Source organism: Sapajus apella, unplaced genomic scaffold (assembly GCF_009761245.1).
Source record: "Sapajus apella isolate SASKATOON/1434 unplaced genomic scaffold, GSC_monkey_1.0 scaffold239, whole genome shotgun sequence".
In the NCBI taxonomy this organism is placed as follows: Eukaryota; Metazoa; Chordata; class Mammalia; order Primates; family Cebidae; genus Sapajus; species Sapajus apella.
In genome coordinates, this window is record NW_022437179.1 from 438,236 (window position 1) to 461,349 (window position 23,114).

Genomic DNA, 23,114 nt, shown 5'->3' on the forward strand with positions numbered 1-23,114 from the left:
GTCTCTGTATGAAAACCAGGCAACCTGATTGCACGATCCCTATGGAAAGCATCATTAGCAGTTTGGAAACCCAACTGCATGTGATTCACCTGAAGGAGCTCTTAAAATACAGATTCCTGGCCGGGCGCGGTGGCTCAAGCCTGCAATCCCAGCACTTTGGGAGGCCGAGGCGGGTGGATCACGAGGTCAAGAGATCGAGACCATCCTGGTCAACATGGTGAAACCCCGTCTCTACTAAAACTACAAAAAATTAGCTGGGCATGGTGGCGCGTGCCTGTAGTCCCAGCTACTCAGGAGGCTGAGGCAGGAGAATTGCCTGAACCCAGGAGGCGGAGGTTGCGGTGAGCCGAGATCGTGCCATTGCACTCCAGCCTGGGTAACAAGAGCGAAACTCCATCTCAAAAAAAAAAAAAAAAAAAAAAAAAATACAGATTCCTGGCTGTGTGTGGTGGCTCATACCTGTAATCCCAGCACTTTGGGAGTCTAAGGTGGGTGGATCTCCTGAGGTCAGGAATTCGAGACCAGCCTGATCAACATGTACAACCCTGTCTCTACTTACTAAAAATACAAAATTAGCCAGGTGTGGTGGTGTATGCTGTAATCCCAGCTACTCAGGAGGCTGAGGCAGGAGAATCACTTGAACCTGGCAGGTGAAGGTTGCTGTGAGACTAGATGGTATCATTGCACTCCAGTCTGGGCAGCAAAAGCAAAACTCTGTCACCAAAAAAAAAAAAAAATACGGATTCCTGGCCGGACACAGTGGTGCATACCAGCAATCTCAGCACTTTTGGGAGGCTGAGGTGGAAGGAGCACTTGAGCCCAGAAGTTTGAAACCAGCCTGAGCAACATAGTGAGACCCTGTGTCTTTAAGAAAAAAATCTTTTAAATAAAAAAATGCACATTTCCAGGCTTCGCCCCCAGACTTAGCAAGAGTCTCTGTGGCAGAGGCCTGGGAATATGCACTGTCAGAAGCTCTCCAGGTGATCCCAATACAACGACTTCATGTCCTAGAACTTGAGACCCACTGCCCCGTGCCAAAATGGAAGTGTTCTGAGTCCAGGTTGATACTTAGGCTCTTTTTGGCCTTTGTCAGATAAGGTGTTGTCTTTTTCCTGCTGTTGCTTTTAACTCCCTCTGAACCACTGTCCTCTTTCATTTTAGGTAAGGAGAATTCGTGTTGCAAACTGCAATGAACATAAATCCTGTTCGGACTGTTTAACAGCCACAGACCCTCACTGCGGTTGGTGCCATTTGCTACAAAGGTATCTTCTGAATTCTTTCTCACCAACTCGCATTTTTGAAAGCCTCATGCAGCAGAACACTTGTTGCCCTACTTTAACAATCCGTTCCAGTGACCTGACGGAACTGATGTCTTCCTTGACTAAAATCTCCTTGTGCAATCCTAACGAATTCCCGAAGATGTTTCCATCCACGGCAGTGCTATTCAATCGCTGGACCCGGGGGCTCCCCAGTCTGCGGGCAGGAGGGGCAGGTGTGCCGCCTTCGGGAGCAGGGGCGAGAGCAGGCAGGCTTGGCTTTTACTTTCTCCAGAGCTCGCCAAGACTCGAGAGAGAGGCAAAAGATCACCCCTCCGAGAAGATAAAAGAATAGAAGTGTTTGAAAAATTTTCAGATGAATCCCCATCATGTCATGTATTCTGTTCGCTAGGTTGAAGCCTCATTATTGATGGCGCTGTCTCCTCATGCACCCCACAGCTGTGGGCCTGTTGTGCAATCTCAGTCTCCGGGCAGAATCTGCCCAGCCCAGTCTGGAATGACGATGTTCACGACCCATCTAGGCTCAGGGGTGACTCGGAGCCGCTTCCCTGCCAGGCAGTTTCCTAGCGTCGCTGGGCCTGGACTGGGTGGATTTTGTCATCACCCTGGCAACCCAGTACTGGGGCTCTTGCCAGAGAAGCAAAGGCGAAGAGAATCTTTGCTGCAGCTCAGGCAGGAGAGAGAGAGAGAGAGAGAGAGAGAGAGAGAGAGAGAGAGAGAGAGAGTGAGAGAGAGAAACATAACAGTGTCTGTCAGTTTGGTGCTTTCAGTTTTTAAAGGTGAAAAGGATAAGAAAGAGCAGAGCAGGTGGAGAGATGCTGAAGGCTGAACCAGGGGACAGTTTGGGGATAGAAAAGAGGAGGAGGAAGAGATTTGGGGACTGGTGGGGGAGGCAGCCAAGAGAAATGAAGGAAGAGGGGAAAACATAATACAAGCAAGACGTTTAGGAAACAAATGAAAAATATGGGGATGGAATTAATTAAGATTTCACGAGGGAAGGCACAATCCGAGCTGTAGCAAGAGGAATAATTGGCCCTGCCATTTGCTACCCTTCCTTACCGGGCTGTTTCCGTCAGAGTCACTGGCAGACAAACGAAGCAAGGTCCAGGAAAATGCACGTGAATAACTCACTGATCACGAACAGGATTTATTTGTTGCACACTCACTGAGCAGTCTTGCCATAATCTTTTAGATCCATTCATTTATGCAGCATCCCTGTCTATTTGTAGAGCTGTGTACAGGAGTCAATTCCATAATGGTGGCGACGATGGTGGTAATTAAATAGCCACATGGAGCTAGTGGTTACTGTATTGACAAACTCAGCTCTGGCACTCACGGGAGATGTCCAAGCCAGTGATATGAATTTGGGAGTTGGTAGTATTTTAGATGGTACTTAGAGAAGACTTAAGACCAGATGAGGGAGTGAGCGTTGATTGAGGAGAGAAGTTTGAGAACTGAGCATTGAGGGGCTGTGGTGTTTAGGGATTGGGGAGAAGAAAGGGAAACAGAACAAGAAATAAGGAAGGAACCTCAGAAGGGGAACAGGAAAAACTGGAGTGGGTGGTCTCCTAGAAGCCCAGGAAAGAAAGGAGGAGGCAGCGATCAGATCCACTGGGTCAGATTCAGCTGAGAAGTCAAGCAGGAGAATAAAAGAATGAACCCGTGGCACTTAGCAGGTGACAATGGGGGACTGCTGGGAATGTCATTGTTAGGAGTGGCACTCAATTCACAAGAGACAATGGGAAGATAAGACCTTAAGCAGGGACAGCTTACAGGAGCTTTACTGAGAAAGGCAGACAAAAAAATGAAGCAGACACTAGAGAAAGTAGAGTCCAAAGAGCTTTGTCTTTTTAAGATGTGTGAAATAACAGTTCACGTCTGTGCTGTTGGGAAAATTTCAGAGCGGGAGAGAAGGATGATACAGGAGAGAGAAGGGTTGTGGAGTGCTGTCCTTCAGCAGATGGAAGAAAATAGAATCTGGTGTGGCAGCAGGGAGGCCAGCCTCAGAGAGGAAGGACCATTGGCCCCTCATCCTCAGTGATGGGAGGGAAGGTAGGGAATCTGGGCCCGAGCACAGGGAGGTGGCAGAGGCCTGTGTGGAGTCTTCTCCTATTGCTCACATTATTTTCAGTGGCCTAAGGCCATTGAGAGTGAGTTGGGGGAGGACGCACTGGAGGTTTGAGGAGAAAAAAGAGAGGAGTGGGCTGGAAGAGTGGCAGAGAAAACAGAGTAAGGAAATGCTGAACAGTGGCCAGGCAGCATTGGGGCCCACTTGAGGTTGGTGGTCTTGTGTTTGAAGTGAGTGGCTTTGCCTTTCTCAAGCTGTGTTCAGCTCCAGTGGTGTAGCTGTAGACTCAGAAAAGTTAGCTTTTGCCAGTTTGGGGGCTTTGCCAGAAAGTACATCAAGAGGGGAGAGTGTGGCCGGGGAGCTGAGGGAGCATGTAAGGGATGGATGATGATATTGATGTGGATATTGATTCATATAATGATAGCCTCTGGGCTCTAAGGAGGGAAGTAAGGAGCTGACGAGGGTAGGGATGTGAAAAGATGGCAGAATCTGTGTTGGAGGTTGAAGTTGATTTTCAGGATTGTTGAGGGTGAGCGTGGTGGCTCACACTTATAATCCCAGCACTTTGGGAGGCCAAAGCAGGTGGATCACTTGAGCCCAAGAGTTTGAGACCAGTCTGGGCAACGTGGTGAAGACATCATCTTTACAAAAAATATAGACATTAACTGGGTGTGATCGTGTGTGCTTGTCATCCCAGCTACTCAGGAGATTGAGGTGGAAGGCTTGCTTGAGTCCCAGAGGCAGAAGTTACAGTGAGCTGAGATCACACCACTACTTTCCAGCTTGGGTGACAAAGTGAGACGCTGTCAAAAAAAAAAAAAGTTTTTGGAACCAGAGAACTGGAAAGGGGAATTGTTGAACTGTGGTGGCTTAATATTGAGGTCATGGAGGGGTGGAGTTATTGGCAATGACAAGGTCTGCCATATGATTGTCAAGATCATTGGCAGAGAGGGGTGAAGGAACTGAGGTGGTTACCAGAGTGCTGAATGGCTCTGTCATCTATGTGGAAATCACAGTCACCAAGAGATTGAGGAGCAACATATTCAAGGAACAAAGGGAAATGGCTGGGGCTGGGGTGTTCTGTAATGATCACAATGAGGACGGACCTGGGCTGGTTTGAGCTGAATGTATGGGCAGGTGGTTTGAGCTGATGGCATGTGATTGAGCTTCCTCAAAGCTGGGAAGGAAGTGTTGGAAAGAGAGAAGAAGGATCTTCCAGAAGAGGCTGCAAGGCACAAGTTGGACACATAGATGAGGGTGAGGAAGCAGCCAGGCCTTGAGAGGGGATTGGGGAAGCTGTGTCCTCGAGGGAGAGCTGGTTTCAGTCCTATTGAGAAGGTGAAAGGAACAATCAGAGAAGAGGTTGAAGACATTGGGGCTTCTGTTGATCACTGCCTATGAGTTCCAGCCTTTTGTTTGTTTGTTTATTTGTTTGTTTTGAGATAGGGTCTGTCATCCAGGCTGGAGTGCAGTGGTGCAATCCCAGCTCACTGCAGCCTACACCTCCCAGGGCTCAGATGATCCTCCCACCACACAGTCTCCCAAGTAGTTGGGACCACAGGTGCACACCACCATGCCCAGCTAATTTTTTTTTCATTCATATTTTGTAGAGATAGGGTTTCACTGCATTGCCCAGGCTGGTCTTGAACTCCTGGGCTCAAGCAACCCTCCCTTCTTGGCCTCCCAAATTGTTAGAGATGTGGGCCACTGTGCCCAGCTGAAAGCCTGCTTTTACTATTACTCCCCCACCCCTATCCAATGTGCTTCAAAAGATTGATTCATTTAAAATCCAAATCAGATCATGCCACTCCCCAGCTTAATACCCTTCCCTGGCTTTCCATCTTAGAACTCAGTCTGGGCTAGGCACTGTGGTTCACACCTGTAATCCCAGCACTTTGGGAGGCCAAGGCCGGCAGATCACCTGAGATCAGCCTGGCCAACATGGTGAAACCCCATCTCTGCTAAAAACGCAAAAGATAGCAGGACTTGGTGGCATGTGCCTGTAATCCCAGCTACTGGGGAGGCTGAGGCAGGAGAATTGCTTGAACGCAAGAGGCAGAGGTTGCAGTAAGCCAAGAGGACGCCACTGTACTCCAACCTGGGCGACAGAGCAAGACTCTATTAAAAAAAAAAAAAAAAAAAAAACATTGTTTGACTCCCTTGCTGCCAGGGCCTGCATACCAGGCTTTCTGTGATCTGGCCTTTCACCACTTCTCTGATCTCGTATGCCTTTTTCTCCTTTGTTTACTCAATCCCAGATATCCTGATATAAGACTATGCCAAACATGTTCCTGTCCCGGGGACTTTGCATGTGCTGTTTCCTCATTCTAGCACATTCTTCCCCACATCTTTTTATGGCAGACTCTTTCTTGACTGTCTGGTCCTAGAACACACGTCTGTCTCCACCTGCCTCCCCAGACTTCAGGAACCTCCCCTCACTCGCAGTGACATTACTGTTTTATTTCCTTCATGGCCCACCACTATTAGGAATGACCTTACTTCTCTACCTCTCCCTTTATTGAAATGTGCTAAAAAAACATAAGTTAAATAAATGAGATGGGCTAAGTGATTGGTAAACTCCACCAATAGCAAGTTGAGACTTGTGCCTTAGGTCTTATAAGACATTCTGGAGTCATGGAGTCATGGCCCTTCATAGCCACGTCAGATCACTTGGTTGCAAACTGGCTGGATTCTGGCCTACAATGAAATGAAACTAAGTCTCAGATCTGTGACTCATGTGAAGCTCCCAGTATCATTCAAAATTAGGAATTCTAAAGGGGGATGTTTCCTTATAATAGTAGAGCCTCCCACTGTGTTTATTTTAAATGTCACAGATTTACTTAGAAAAATAATTTCTTTACTCTGTTGAGAAGGTTGAGTTTTCTTGCATACGTGTCTAGAAAGTGGAATGGGTGGGGAGAGGCAAGAACACTGTCTTCATTACCTTTTGATCAGATGTTAAGAATAGGCATCCAGGCTGGGCACGGTGGCTCACACCTGTAATCCTAGCACTTTGGGAGGCCAAGGCAGGCAGATCACTTGAGATCTGATCACCTGAGATCAGGTGATCTCAGCCTGGCCAACATGGTGAAACCCCATCTCTACTAAAAATACAAAAATTAGCCAGGTGTGGTGGCACATGCCTGTAATCCCAGCTACTTAGGAGGCTGAGACAGGACAATCACTTGAACCCAGGAGGCGGAGGTTGAGGTGAGCCAAGGTCACACCACTACACTCCAGCCTGGGTGACAGAATGAGACTCCATCTCAAAAAAAGAAAAAGGCATCCAGTATAAGCAGATAAAAAGCAATTAGGTAAACAATGAGCTCTAAAAAGTCTAGTATTTTCTTGTTGGAACCTCAGATCCAATCTATGCTGAATTTGTCTGTGTGGGTGGAAAGTGAATTTTTGCAGGCTGAATATCTTGGGTTTGGAAGCAGTTTCTCAGTTTCTCCTATATTGCAAAGCATAGCACATGTGTTCAGTTACAGATTTCCACAAAACGGCAATCCTGAACCAATGAACGGATGAGGTTCCAAAAGTTCATTTGCAAGTTTGTTTGGCATGCAGAATGCATTTTCCTGTAGAAACAATGTCATAAATTAAGGATTGATTCCCAAGCCAGCCCATAAAATTCAAAATTATTAAATTTCAACAAATATTTATTGAACACCTAATGAGAGTCTAATGTGGAGCGTGAGATAGCTAGGTGGTACTGAGAAATTGGATGCCATTCTTGGCTTTAAGGAACTCGCATGCTAGCTGTGAAGGCAGACCTAGCAGTGGCCAACGTTCATTCATTCAATCCTACATCCAATCACAAATATTTTTTAAGCACAACAAATATGCTTAAAATTTGTTTTAAGCTGAGTGCTCAGGGTATAGTTCTGATCTATATAGAGCTTGCAATCTAATGAGGGATATAGATAATGTGTATCGTTAGATTTCTGCCCTAGTAATGCTGCATAACAAAGAACCCTCAAATCCTTCGTGGTCTAAAAGAGCAAACATTTATCTACATTTATGTTTCTTGCTCATGTGTCAGCCTGTCAGCTATGGGAAGAAGGGTGGGGTCAATGTCAAGCTGAAGGTTGAGTTCAGTTCTGTTTCCCATGTTTCTCATTCTGTACATGCTCTTCTTATGGTGGATAGAAGTGGCATGAGAGACCAAGCTAAACTATACAACATATTCTAAGCAGCAGCTCATATCATACTGACCAATATTCCATCGATAAAGCAAGCTGCACAGCCAAGCCCAACATCCATGGAGTAGGGAAATAGATTCTATCTACTCTAGTGGAAGATACTGCAAAGTGACCTGGCCAAAAGGTAGTGTGGGTGTGTCATTCTAGTACAGAATGGATTGAAGAATTGGGAACAATAATCCACTCTATCAATAAGTAATGGGGATGAATGAATAGAGTGTCATGAACGTTAGCATGGGGGAAATGCAGGACTTCATAGGGGCACATAAGAAATATCTAACCCAAACTTAACAGGTCGAGAAAGGTTTCCTGGAGGAAGGGGTATCTGATCTGAACCTGAAGTGTAGGAAGATATCAGCTAGGTAAAGATGAGGCAGGGAAAGCTGGTAGAGTGGTCAGTCTGTACAAAGGCCAGGAGATCTTGGCCTGAAACTCAGTATGGATGGGTGTTCAGGAGAGCTGAGGGGTGTTGGGAGATGAGGGTGGCAAGATAGGCAGAGGCAGATGAAGGTAAGGCTCTGCAAGCCACATGAAAGAATTTGAACATTGTTGGAAGAACCTTGGGGAGCCATTGCTGGGCTTTAATTAAAAGTGTGACCAGATCAGATGAGTGTTTTAGATCGAGAACTCTGGGGTGCAAGGTGGACTGGAGGGGGCTGAGAAAAGCTGGCAGATCAGTTAGCAGGTGGCTGTAAACCAGCAAGAGATGGAGGACTGAATTAGAGTGATAGCAGTGGTAAGGGAAGGAAGTGGGTGGATTAGAGAGCTATTTGGAAGGTAGAATTGACAGGCTTAGTGATTCCCCTTTGAGTCTGACACACTAACAATAGGGCCATAAAATGAAAAATAAAATCTCAAAGTGGCCACTGTTTTTCTGGAAGATTATTCTTTCTCCTTTGATCTCAGTCTTCATGAAGAAAACAAAGAAGTGGTACCCACACGTACTTCTGATTCTTCCTGTGTCCCGGCCATGGCGCTAGGCACTAGGTTAGACCCCAAAGATGGGTGCCTGAGTCAAATGTGGGAGGGCTTTTGAGAGGCACCAGTGCTGAGTGTCAAGAGTGTGCAGTGGGGTGAGTTATTGCACTGAAATTGGTGTTGAGATTATAGAGGAAGGAGTGCAGGCATCTGGATGGGGTGACCAGATGGAGAGAGGTGTCGGTTACTGAGTAGGGAGTGTAGAAAGAGTGGCTTGTTTGGGCTGTGTGGGAAATGCAGGGAGCTGACTTCCACACTGGCAACATGGGCAGGGAAGCCTATGAGGACAGAGGAAAGGTCCTGTATTAGTCTGTTTTTTCACTGCTATAATGAAATACCTGAGACTGGGTAATTTATAAAGAAAAGAGATTAGTTGGCTCACGGTTGTGCTGGCTGTACAGGAAGCACGATGCTGGCATCTGCTCAGCTTCTGGGGAGGCCTCAGGAAACTTACAATTATGGTGGAAGGTAAGGGGAAAGCAGGTCATGTCTTTTTTTTGTTTTTTTTTTTTTTTTAAGATGGAGTCTCACTCTGTTGCCCAGGTTGGAGTGCAAGGGTGCTATCTCAGCTCACTGCAACCTCTGCGTCCTGGGTTCAAATGATTCTCCTACCTCAGCCTCCTGAGTAGCTGAGATTACAGGTGCCTGCCACCATAACCGGCTAATTTTTGTATTTTTTAGTAGAGATGGGATTTTACTATGTTGGTCACGCTGGTCTCAAACTCCTGACCGTATGATCTTCCCACCTCAGCCTACCAAAGTGCTAGGATTACAGGCATGAGCCACTGCACCTGGCCTGGGCAAGTCTTACATGGCTGGAGTAGAAGGAAAGGGGGTGGGGGAGGTGTCACATACTTTTAAACAACCAGATCTCAAGAGAACTCAGTCACTGTCACAAAAATAGCACTGAGGAGACGGTGCTAAACCATTCGTGAAGGGTCCACCCACATAATCCAATCACCTTCCAGCAGGCCCCACCTCCAACACTGAGGATTCAAATTGAACATGAGATTTGGTGGGGACATAGATCCAAACCATATCAGGTCCCAAATGCATTTTGCTTTGGATGAAATCTGGGCTTTGTGCAACCTGCCATTTTCTTACCTCTGCCACTTCTCCTCTTCTATAATGTGGCCAGGTATGGTAAATATGCTGGGATTACAGGCAGTTTGGTAGGCTGAGGTAGGTGGACCACTTGAGGCCAGGAGTTTAAGACCAGTCTGGGCAACATGGTGAAACCATCTCTACAAAAAATACAAAAATTAGCTGGGAGTGGTGGCACACGCCTGTGTCTCCCCAGCTACTCTGGTGGCTGAGGTAGGAGGATCATTTGAACACAGGAGGTCGAGGCTGCAGTGAGCCATGATTGTACTACTGTGCTCCAGCCTGGGTGACAGAACGAGACCTTGTCTCAAAAATAATGATAATAATAATAGTACCTCCCTCAGAGGTTTGCTGAGAGGATTAAATCACATAAGATACGCCATTGTAGGCCCAGTGCCTGGCTCCTGGTACGCAATGAAGTCATGTCAGCTGTTATTTGTGGAAGCTCAGGGAGGGAGTCAATTCTTGTCCCTGAGGTTGAGAAAGGCTTCAACAAGGAGGTGGGTGACTTTAAAACTGGGCCTTGAAGCCTGACTAGGCCCTTACCAGAGGAAGAGCAGTCAGGAGGCATTTCAGGCAGAAGAACCTGCACAGTAAGAGGTCTGTGGAGAGACTGGCAGATGGAGTTCTGTGCACTGGATCTAGAAGCAAGGAAGTGGGCAGAGGTGCTAGGTGGGTTCTCAGCGTGGACCTTACTAGTGGGTGCTAGGAACTAATGACAGGGTTTAAGCAGAGGCCTGCCACTGCCATATTTGTGTTTTAACAGCATTATCTCACTGGCAGTGTGGACGATGAACCACGATAAGCCAAGCATTGGCTCTCCCAGCCTCTCACTCCACCCGTCCTGCGTGGCCTTCCTCTGGTGTGTTTTGTAAAGAGTAGGTTTGTATCATATCTCCTCCTGAGTCATCTACTTGGTGGCTGTTTCTCCGATTTCATGTACCTCCCCTGGGAGAGGTGATGCATCTCCCGATGCCTCCGTGGGGCTCCACCTTCTCTGGTTTTAGTCCCATGATGGAATCAGGGCTGGGCCCTCTTTAAAAAATGGACCCTGTGGGAAAGACCACACTTGCATTACCCCTCCCTTCCCTTCATGCTCTGCCCCACACGAGGTATGCACAGGTGGAGGCAAAGCCCCCAGGCCTGCTGCTCATAAGGTATCTGTATGTGCCTCTCAATTATCTGTACAAATTTAACATTTACTCCATATTTTCTTACATGTTTCCTCCATGTTGACAGTTGGAAGACCTTCAAGCAGCCCCTCGTGGCTGTTTTTAGGTCTTCAGCTGCTGTTAGGCCGTTCCACGCATGCGACTGTGAAAGAGATCATTTCTCACTGGACCTAACAGCAGGGCCCTGTGGTCAGTCTTCCTATCAGACTTTCTGAAGGGTTGGGAGTAACAGAAGGGTATTTTTAACACATGAGAGAAAACTACCACCTGAATGCTAAACATATTTGTCCCCAACACCCCAGAGTAGCAAACGAAAAGAATGACATGAGTTGCTTGTGGACACATCCCAGCTCCTTTTCTTCATCCTGCTCTCCTGTCTTGAAGTTTCTTCTCCAAGTCACACTCCTTCCTCAAGCCCCCCAGGCCTATCATTAACCCTAAGGGGACCCTCCCCACCTTCGTGATAACTGTTATTGGTCTGAAACTTGACTGGTGTGATCCATTATGCACAGTAACTTATGGCCGTATTCTTCAGTAGCCTGAGTTAGTCTATTCACCACCATGAAAGGTGAGCTACATACAGCAGAGAGGGCCTGATGTGGATTAGATGTTTGTTCTCCTCCAAATATCATGTTGAATTGTGACCTGCAGTACTGGAGGTGGGCCTGCTGGGAGGGGTCGGGTCACGGGGGTGGATCCCTCATGAATGGCTTGGTGCTGTCCTCACAATAGTGAGTAAGTTCTCGCTCTGAGTTCACAGGAGATCTGGCTGTTTAAGAGAGTGTGACACTTCCCGCCTCACATTCTGGCTCTCGCTTTTGCCATATGACACAGCTGTTCCCCCTTCGCTTCCACCATGAATGGAAGCTTCCTGAGGCCCTCCCCAAGAGCAGACACTGCCCCTGCTTCCTGTACAGGCTAACTCATGAGCCAATTAAACCCCTTTTCTTTATTTATTTTTTATTTTTTTTATTTTTTTTTTAATTTTTCCCATTTACTTATTTTATTGCATTTTAGGTTTTGGGGTACATGTGAAGAACATGCAAAATTGTTGCATAGGAACACACATGGCAGTGTGATTTGCTGCCTTCTTCCCCATCACCTACATCTGACATTTCTCCCCTTGCTATCTCTCCCCAGCTTCACAAAAGAAGACATAAGTGAGGCCAACAAACATATGAAAAAATGCTCATCATCACTGGTCATCAGAGAAATGCAAATCGAAACTACATTGAGATACCATCTCACGCCAGTTAGAATGGCGATCATTAAAAAATCTGGAGACAACAGATGCTGGAGAGGATGTGGAGAAATAGGAACACTTTTACACTGTTGGTGGGAGTGTAAATTAGTGCAACCATTGTGGAAGACAGTGTGGCGATTCCTCAAGGACATAGAAATAGAAATTCCATTTGACCCAGCAATCTCATTACTGGGTATATATCCAAAGGATTACAAATCGTTCTACTATAAGGACACGTGCACACGAATGTTCATTGCAGCACTGTTTACAATAGCAAAGACCTGGAACCAACCCAAATGCCCATCGACGATAGACTGGATAGGGAAAATGTGGCACATATACACCATGGAATATTATGCAGCCATAAAAAACGATGAGTTTGTGTCCTTTGTAGGGACATGGATGAACCTGGAAACCATCATTCTCAGCAAACTGACAGAAGAGCAGAAGATCAAACACTGCATGTTCTCACTCATAGGCGGGTGTTGAACAATGAGAACACATGGACACAGGGAGGGGAGCACTACACACTGGGGTCAGTTGTGGGGAAATAGGGGAGGGAGGGTGGGGGGTGGGAAGCTGGGGAGAGATAGCAAGGGGAGAAATGTCAGATGTAGGTGATGGGGAAGAAGGCAGCAAATCACACTGCCATGTGTGTTCCTATGCAACAATTTTGCATTTTCTTCACATGTACCCCAAAACCCAGTCTCAGGGATTTTTTTGTAGCTATGCAAAAAATGGACAACACAGGGCCATGGAAGGCTGTGCAGTAGAAAAGTCCACTTGTCCATGACTGCTCCTCATTCAGAAGACAGCTGCAGTGCCCCTTCCACAGGAAGCCTGCCTCGAGTCCAGGCCTGGCCAGGAGACAGTGTGCATGGATGCAGGAGAATATGCTTATCATACACCAGACGCCACCTTGCCTGTCCTGTGCCATGTTTCGTTTAGTCCTCCTGGTACCCCATGAAGTAAGCACCATTACAGTCCCCATGTTATAGAGAAGAGAACAGCCTTAGCTAGTGTGCAGTTTCCCACAGCTGCTGAAACAAACTCCCACAAACTTAGCAGCTTAAAACAATATGCACTTGTAATCTTGGAGTTCTGGAGGTCACAAGCCTGCAGTGGGTTTCGCTGGGCTGAAATCAAAGCATTGCCAGGGCTGTGCTCCTTCTGAAGGCCCTTCTTTGCCTTTTCCAGCTTCGGAAAGTGGCCAGCATTCCTTGGCTCATCATCCCTTCCTGTGGCTTCAAAACCAACAGTGTGGCATCATCAGATTACATTGGGCCCACCCAGAGAATACAACACAATCTCCACATTTTAAGATCCTCAATTACATCTGCAGAGTGCCTTTTGCCATGTGCTATTCTTTGAATGTATCCCCCAAAGTTCATGTATTTGACACTTAATCTCCAGTGCAACAGCTTTGAGAGGTGGGACTTTTTGGAGGTGATTACATCATGAGGACTCTGTCCTCATGAATGGATTAATGACATTGTCACATGAGTAGGTTAGTTATTACAGGAATGGGTTACTTATCACAAGAGTGGGTTCCCCCCACACTCCCTTGTGCTCTCTTGTCCTTCTACCTTCCACCATGGGATGATGCAGCAAGAAGGCCCACACCAAATGCAGGACCCTTGATCCTGGACTTCCCAGCCTCTAGAACTGTAAAACATAAATTCCTTTTTTTAAGATATAAATTTCCCAGTTAGTAGTATTCTGTAATAGCAGCACAAAATGGACTGAGACACCATGCAAGGTGACATAGTCACAGGTCCCAGGGACTAGGACGTGGACATCTTTGTGGCCATTATTCTGCCTACCACTGTTTGTACAAGTAGTGGAACCAGGATCCAACTCTAGGCTTCACTCCAACTCCTCAGCTCTCTCTACTGCTAGAGTGAAACAAAGAGAAACAAGCAAGGGACATTATCCCTCCTGGCAGTGGGTGGGGCGGGGGAGAGCCTGGAGTAACTGGCCCTAATTAGGGAGCATTTTTGATAACTGCTATGCATAAGAAAGACACAGCACTCAGGGTCTACCTGAGTCTTAGAAAACCTTTCATCTTGAAAGCTTAGAAACCGGAGCATTCATTTAACAGGTATTTATTGAGCACCTGGTATGTGTCAGTCACTGTCCTAACCACTGTATTCTAAGCACTAGCAGTGAGTAACACAGATCAAAACCCCTCCACACGTAGGTCCATTACAGCACTCTTCACAATAGCAAAGTCACGGAATCAACCCAAATACCTGTCAGTGATAGATAAGATGAAGAAAATGTGGCACATATATACCACGGAATGAAAAGGAATGAGCAGCTGTCAAAAGGAATGAGATTATGTCCTTTTGGGACATGGATGGAGCTGGAAGCCATTATCCTCAGCAAACTAATGCAGGAACAGAAAACCAAATACTGCATGTTCTCACTTACATGTGGAAGGTGAACAATGAGAACACATGGACACACGGAGGGGACAACACACAATGGGCCCTGTCAGGGAGTGGGGATGGGGGAGGGAGGGCATTAGGAAAAATAGCTAATGCATGCGGGCTTAATAGCTAGGTGATGGGTTGATAGGGGCAGCAGACCACCCTGGCACACGTTTACCTGTGTAACAAACCTGCACATCCTGCACATGTACTTTTCAGTACCTTGCACATGGAACTTAAACATAAAAATACCTGCCCTCATGGAGCTTCCTCTAGTGAGGTGTTTTAGTTTCCCATGGCTGCCATAACAAATTGCTACTGACACAAATGTGTCCTTTCCCAGTTCTGGAGGACAGAAGTCTGAAATGAAGGTGCCAGCAGAACCAGGCTCCTTCCGAGGCTACAGGGGCAGGTCCTTCCTCACCTCTCTCAGCTCTGGGTGTCTCCTGGTGTTTCTTGGCTTGGGGAAGGATAACCATCTCTGCCTCGGTCTTCACATGGCCTTCTTCTGTGTGTCCAAGCCTCCCTCTCCTTTCTCTCAGAAAATTCCCTAGGACACGCTAAATCCAGGAGGATTTCATCTCAATATCCTTAACTCATTACATCTGCGCAGACCCTATCTCCCCACAAGGTCACATTCTGAGGTTCTGATGGGCATGAATTTGGGGGGAACAGTCTTTAACCCATGACATTAGGGAAGATGGACAGTGTGAAAATGAGGAAAAAGAGAACATGTCACAGGGTAAACAGGGCTATGAAGAAAAATGAAACAGAAAAAGGAAATAGGGAGTGCCTGTTGGAGGTGGGGGGGGCTAAATTTAAACAGGGGGCCCTGAAAGGTCTCAATGAGGAGTGACCTCTGAGCCAAGACGTGAAGGGGTACATTCAGTTTTGGGGCTATCCCCCTTCATAGGCTATTGCACTATTGAGTGAGACAGAAGAACCTTCCTTCATTCCTTCCAATCTGGGATGTGTCCTTGTGTAGATCTTAAGCTTGAAGTCTGCGTGGTGACACTTCTTTATGGTCCAGTGCAGCTCTAATGACAGCAATAATGGCAATAATGGGATTGGGGATGGCACCTCCTTCTCTTATCAGGGCCCCATTGTGTAGAAGCAAGTAGGACAACTCTCTGTGGTGTGGAAGCGGTGGGGAGCAGAGAGGAGTATGTTCTTTGGGCCTTGGGGAATTACTGAATTACCAGGGCATAGGCTGAATCCATGCATCTGGGTTACTGCGAATGCTGGAAGGGATTTGGGGGGCTTTCTAACACCAGAAGGGGTCTGGGAGTCAACCTGTCTCCTGTGGGTTCTCTACCTCCTTTTTCCACTGTGAGAGGAGCTATGAGTTCTACTTATTTCAAAGCAGAAGGTGAAGAGGGGATAACAGTGTGAAGGGAACCTCTCCACCTTGGTGTCCCAGATAGTTGGCAATGCTTGGCACTGAGAGACTGCTCATGTGCTTAGAAGCCAGGGTTTGTTTTTCATTTAGTGGAGCTGGTGATTGAGGTTGTTGGACCTCAGCCTCCACACTGCTTACCTGCACCATCTCTTTAATGGTTTAATGGATGCTCTCTGACTTCCAACAAGCACCACTAAGAACATCCCTTTTAGTAAATATATGTTGTAATGGAATAGATCTTGTCTGAAATGACCTTATCTCAGGCAGCATGCACTTTCATAAGAATGTATTGATTGGCCTTTAAATATTCCTCAAATGTTTCACTTGTCTTTGTAACCCAGTATTTGTCCTGTTCCCAGCATCTCCTCCGTATCCAAATATAATGTTCAGATCTTCACTCGAAGCCTTCCTGCGAGTCTTTTGGTTTTGTTTTGTTTTGTTTTGCTTTTGTAACTTTTTAAACATTTGAATGCATTTATTCTGCTATCTAGAGGGTGCAGTTTCTGATAGGCCAAATGTGGGATTTGACGTTGCTTTCAGGAGGATCGGGTTTTAATATCATTGCCATCTGTTTAGTGGTGGGGAGACTGAGGCCCACAGAGGCTAAGAAATGTGTCTCCAGTTACACAGGTAGTATATGAGAGTGCAGCTTTGAACCTGGGCCTTTCTGGCCAAAGAGGCATCGGTATTTTCCCATTTCCGTGTTGCTATTTTTTTTAAATGGCTCCCCTAAATTATCAGTTCAAGGTTTGCATTTGGAAATATAAAATACCAACTTTTAGTACACTCATCATCCACAAAAGAATCCCATGGGACTAAGGCCACAAACCCCTTTTGTGTGAGTGTTTCAGTCTGCAAATGTGTTTTATGTGTGCTAAATAGCTCAGTTTCAAGACAAAGTCTAGTTTTCCACCATGCCAGTGAACAGGCCAACCTAGTGAACAAAAATCAATGAAACGATTTCTGCTGGTATCACTGAAACATAGACCAGAATTTAGTCATTTTAAAATGTCCTTCTTAATCCAATGTAGCCACCTTTTGTTGAATCGCAATCATGGGCCAGGTCCTGTACCAGGCCCCGGGGGAAACAAAGATGAATGAGGGTCTGCCCTGGAGAAGCTCACAGGTGAGTGTGGGAATAATTTCAGTACCCTTGCAAAACGCTCTAATAGCTGGTACTAAAGGCATGAAAGGACTCCAGAGAACCCTTTCACATTTGGGAGGAAAGAGAGTTGTGATTAAGAGTCTTCTAAGAAGCCTCAAACTGTGACTGCCTCCTTATGTAGAAAGGGCATGTTGGGCGTTGAGCTGGTGTGAGCAGTGCCAGAGGTCCTCTGGTCAGCTTCATTGCCCAGATCCCTTTCCCATCACCACCATTTGTCTTTGGCTTATGTCATTCAAGTTTCTGCCTAAATTCTCTGTTCCATTTGCCCATATAATAATAACAACTAACTTTTATTGAGACATTATTGTAAACTCTTAGAACAGATGTACATTTTTCCCCCAGCTTCATCAGGTGAAAACTATTATTTGCATTTCTGCAAATGGAGAGCCTGCGACACAGAGAGGGCACGTGGCTTGCTCGAGGTCACTGGCTTGCAAACGGTACAACCACTATCCACCTTCCTTCACTAAGTTCTAGCCAAGCTGGTCTATTTCATCGGTTCCTTGCAGAGACCATGTTTTAAGTGCACTCAGAAACTTTGCACATGCTGTTCCTTCTGCCTGGGATGCTCTTTCCACTATTTTTTGGCATTTGTGCATGAGACAGAGTCTTGCTCCATCACTCAGGCTGGAATGTAGTCACATGATCTCAGCTCAGTGCAAGCTCTGCCTCCGATTCAAGCAATTCTCATGCCTCAGCCTCCCGAGTAGCTGGGATTACAGGCATACACCACCTTGCCTAGCTAACTTTTTGTATTTTTATTACAGACAGGGTTTCACCAGGTCAGCCAGGATGGTCTTTGAGCTACTGGCCTCAAGTGATCTGGCCTCCCAAAGTGCTGGGATTACAGGCATAAGCCACCAGGACCGGGCCTCTTCCCACTACTCTTGACCTGACTACATGGTTCTCACCCTTGAATGCTGAGCTGAAATGCCATCTTTCTTGACTAGCCTGTCTAAAGCAGGTTCCTTTCTACTATATCTTTGGTTTCTGCAGAAGACATACCTCAATTTGAAATTATTTTAAATGATTATCTGTTTATTTGGTTTTTCTCTGTGTGCCTCTCTGGACTGTAAGTCAATAAGAAAAGAAACTTAACTGGCTTATCTATTGAAGTGTCCACAGTGCCAGGGGAGTGTTTGTCATCTGATGGGCTCTCCATTAACATTTCTAGAATGAAGGCCAGGTGTGTTCCTAGGCCATGAGGGTGACAAATCGGCACCTTTTCCTTTGGGGGATATACAGTCTAATTGGAGAGACAGGCAATCAGCAACTAATGCAGTATGGTGTATAGATTAGGAGCACGTGTAAATGTCATGGGGACACAGAGGAGGGAGTGATTGCTTTGCCTGGAGTCTGAGCAAACATCATAGAGGAGGATGCTAGAATAGCCCTTGAACAAGGAATGTGATTTCACCAAGTGTGTCAGGCCCTGGGGCATCCAGGGCAGTGAGAACAGCACACACTCAGGAGGGCCTGGCCTGGTTGCCCTGCATGTGTTTATCAGATGCCTGCTGTCCACGAGGCACTGTGGAATAGATATCAGGGATGTGTACATTTTAGGAGCCTGCAGTCTAGGTACAGAGACTGACTCATCAACCAAACTTACCTAGGCATGAGTTTGGAGAGAAAGGCAGCGGCTAGATCACAGTGTCGGGGTCAGAGATGAGCATGGAGTCATGTTGCAGGCTCCAGGTGATGAAAGGCATGTAGACAGGAGAGTCTGGTATGGGAGAAAGGGTGTCATGAGAGATTCTTAAGAAGGGAGTGACATCATCAGCTCTGTGCATAAGAGTAACCCACATGTTGGTGTGGAGGTTGACAAGAAGTCAACAGGAAGTGGGAATGGGGAGACCTAATTTGGCTGCTGCAGAAACCCAGGTGAGAGATGAGGGGTAAGCACGGGTTGTAGAGAATGCTTAGAATTAATAGGCCATGTGAATCTGCATTCATCTTAAAATAAAAAGCTTACTTTATCTGTCTAAAAAAAATAAAAGAATTAATAGGCCATGATCAGTTGGGTACAAAAGTTACCCAAATTAGCCAAAATAGGCACAAAGCTTTCGAATTTGATCCACCATGTAGATTATTACTCATTAAACAAGGCCAGGTAGTGGTTCCCAATGTGTATGACTAGAATTTCTCATCCCTCAGAACATCCTTCAACAAAAAAGCTGGAAGACGGTACATCATTCATTTTTGTCTGGGGAAGTTGCAAAGCACAGTGGCATCTTCAAGGCTCTGAGAAGTCCTGCAGCAGAGAGACTTGTTTAGTTTGATTTAACTAGTGTTTCTCAAGCTTCTTGGCAATAGAACTCTACTTTAATATTAACACCCAGAACAATTCCAGCAACATAGTTTGAAAAATGCTGAGAAATGGAGTAAAACTTATATTTTCCTATATGGCCATGTCTTGGGAGAATCTACTTACGATGATGTTGGCATTTGTGATGTCACTACCCTGAAAGCCTTTAAAATTTTTGAGCAATTTGGTGTAGTAGTAAAAGATAGATGCCAGTGCCAGACACCTTGCTGTCTGACCTCTCTGCACCTCTGTTTCTCAACCGCTGACGTGGAGGTGGTAACAATAACACCTGCTTCATGGGCTGGTTGTGAGGATTACTAGTTGTTGGAAATATGTTGGAAATAGATGCTTGGTGCTGCAAAGGAAATTAGCACTGAGACAAAAGATCTTTCAGCAATGCAAGTTTTACTTCCTGGACCACAGAAAGGGTACTTCTGGTAGGCATCGTGCCACGAAAGTGCAAAGAACAAAGGAATACACACACATTTATTTCTTACGCATTTGGGGTTGTCCTTAATGCTGTGTCTGATAGCTGTTGGCTGGAGCCAGATCTCACAATCTAAACTAAAACCCAATTGGCTAACAACTTAAAACTTTTCTAAAAAGGTAAAAACAATGGAGAGCTGTCACATGCCTGTGAGCAGGTCCAGCACATATATCTTGGTTAAAGTACAAGGACATAGAGTGTACTACGTGCCTGTAAGCATGGCATGTCTAAGAGTGACATAGGATAGGGCTTAACAAAGCTATTAGCACACTTATTCTTTAACAAGAAAGGAAACTTTAAAAATGAACTTCTCTACTTCCCACACTAATTTCCAGAAATCCCCAGAAAAAGTGCCTGGCCTATGGGGACTAGGAAGGTGCTATGGTTTGAAAATGTCACCTGAAAAGCATGTGTTGGGAATTTAATCCCCAGTGGAACTCTGTTGAAAGGTGGGACCTAATGAGAGGTGTTTGGGTTGTGAAGATTCTGCCTTTGTGAATGGAATAATGCCAATTATAGAAGAACTTCAGGCTGCAAATTCAGTCTCTTTCTCTCGCTTATGGGCATGTGCCCTCTCTTGCTTTCTCACCTCCCACCATGGTGGAAGATGCAGCAATAAGGCCCTCTCCAGATGCAGGCCCCTCAACCTTGGAGTCTCCAGCCTCCAGAACTGTAAAAAATAAATGTATTTTCTTTATAAATTACCCAGTCTGTGGTATTCTATTATAGCAACACAAAACAGACTAAGACAGATGGGCTTAGCCATTATTAGCTATTCTGAGAGGGAATATAGGTAGCTGATGAGACCACAGGCTTTGAGGCTACACTGCCTGACTTAGTATGTCAGCTCCTCTACTTACTATCTCTGTGACCTTAGGAAAGCAATATGGAACCATCTATGCGTCAGTTTTCCACATCTGTGAAGCAGTGACCATTATTGTAGCTACTTCGAAGTTTGTTGTGAATAATAAATCAGTCAAATCATGGGAAAAGACATTGCCTGGCATGTTAGATATTATTGCTTTAAAAAAAATCTTCTAAATTATCTCCGTTATTAGCATATTTTATCATGTAGATTGACTTTCAGCTCCAGTGATGAAGATCCAGTTTTTCAGCTTTTCCAGCATGTTATTTTGGTCTTGTGTTTTGGCATTCTCCTCTTAAAGACTCTGGAGGCCTTTCATGTGGAGTTCAGTTTGTTACAGGTTTCCTATTCTCTTCTATTCAGTAGACTTTGGTTCCTTCATCTCTTGGACTGGCAACTGTAATGAACATCTCCTAATTCTGGAGACCACCTGGCCCCTCCACTGGGCTCTGTGCCTTTCCTAAAAAATGCAGACATCTGTTTCAGATCACTTAGCAAAAGACTTTGACATGCTCTTATAGCAAAGCCCTCCCCCAGCATGGATGTTGTCTCCTGCTTCCTGGGAGAGAGAGAAGCTGGATTGTTTCCTTGTTAAAAGCTTTCTCATATTATATCAATGTAAAATATTTGGAATAGTTCACACTAACCCCCATATTCAGGCCACTTACCTGATACGTAGTTATCAGATTACTTCAGGGACTGTCTGCTCTTGGTGAACAATTAGATTAGAGGATGCTGATGAAATTTGAGTGACAAGAAGTAGCATTTACATTTCTGAGTTCAGAGTTTCTATTTCAAGGTTGAGTAAGTGGTAAATTTTTACTGTAAGATTCTAGCCTAATAGAGTCAACTTCTCAAGGTTCCCCGGCCCAGCCCATGGGTATTTCACCTGCTTGGAAACTTCAGCTCCTTTTCAGAGGTGGGCCTCCCTGTTGTTTATGTTGGCATGAAAACAATTAATAATTTAATTGTTTTAAATTATTAATTTAAATTATTAATGTTTAATTAATAATTTTTTTAAATGGGCCAGACTACCAGCTGAGCAGAAACACAAATAAGTAAAGAGGAAAACTGCTATATAGTGCAAATGGCTGCAATCCCGTTGTTTTCTGCTATTCTTTATTGCAAATATATAGTAGTAAAGTTACATTATGGATAAGTAGGTTTTGTGGGCTAACCTGGAAACCTGATCACTGTTTATAACATTATTTCTATGGGAAGGAATGCATTTTATATTAGAAACAGATGGTTTGCAAGAAAATTTTTTGGGGAGTGGAATAGATTTCTAAGTCCAGGGTCACCTGGAATTTTAACCTCTGGCAAGTTGCGTGGTTGTGTTGTAGAGCAAAATTCAAGACCTCTCAGAATCCCCACTTCTGGGTTTTCCCCAAATCTTTGCTACCTTCTTCATCCTACAGTCTCTGCCTTACCTTCTTTTTTCTCTGTTCCTGGGGTCCCCATGCCTGTGTCCTCATCCTGTCCCAGCCCCACCCTCCAACCACTGGTTGAGGTCCCGGGAAGCCAGGAGGAACTACGAATGTCCTTTATTAAGTGTTGGTTAGGATCTACAGGAAGGCATGCAGCCAGGTGATCAAGTCTGTGGGCTCTGAAATCAGACTTCTGCCACATAGCGGCTGTGTGGCCTTGGTATGTTACTGTGCTTCTCTGAGCTTCTGTTTCATCCGAGGGAGAAGAGGGAAGTTGTTGTGAGAACTAACTAAACACTCCCAACAGAGCCTGGCACAGAGTAATGTTCCTTCCATGCCAGTGTGTGGTGAGGTAATTATTCAGGGATATTATGCATTACACATGCTTCTATTGAACCCAGGAAGCAAACCCACTGTATAGAAAGACTTTCTGAGTTTCAAACAGTGAACTTAGAAACAAGTGTCTGGGACCTTCCTGTTTATGACTTGGGGCAGGAGTAGGGTTGGAACCTTTTTTAAAAATCTGTTAGGGGTGAGGGAGGGGGCGGCCACGTACGTACATAGTTGAACAGCAATATGAAACTCTAGTATTATCTTGAATACATTAAGCTCTAAGGCAGATTTTATAGCAAACTAACAAGAACAGCCTTCTTAAATAGTTTCATTGACTGAATTGTTGCTACATACAGTGTTTTTCACATAAGGGAAGTCTTTTAAAATTATCTTTTTGGTTTGGGAGATTTTTTTTCTTCAGGCAGTCTTTTCTTTGCATTTGGGCAGGTTCTGTTTTTTAATTTGCAAGTAGGCGTGTGTCTGCCTGCTGCGGGCTTTAGCATGCAAGCATTAGCTCTAACTGGAAACAAGGACGAGAACAATAAAATACTGACTGGGAGTCTGAGGACTTTGGGATAGATCCTCCATAGAGGATGGAGAAAAAGTAATATTAAGTCAAGAAAGCAAACATATCTCTACCAGTTTCTCCAGAAT

The 23,114-nt window shown here is 45.4% G+C and overlaps 1 long non-coding RNA gene across 1 annotated transcript; it reads left to right on the forward strand.

The window, feature by feature from the left end:
- Positions 1-751: 751 nt before the first annotated feature.
- On the forward strand, positions 752-8,087 carry LOC116544986. The gene is made up of 4 exons (XR_004266122.1): positions 752-1,262; positions 3,205-3,212; positions 3,813-3,816; positions 8,076-8,087. It is a non-coding gene; the product is annotated as an uncharacterized LOC116544986 (long non-coding RNA).
- Positions 8,088-23,114: the final 15,027 nt, after the last annotated feature.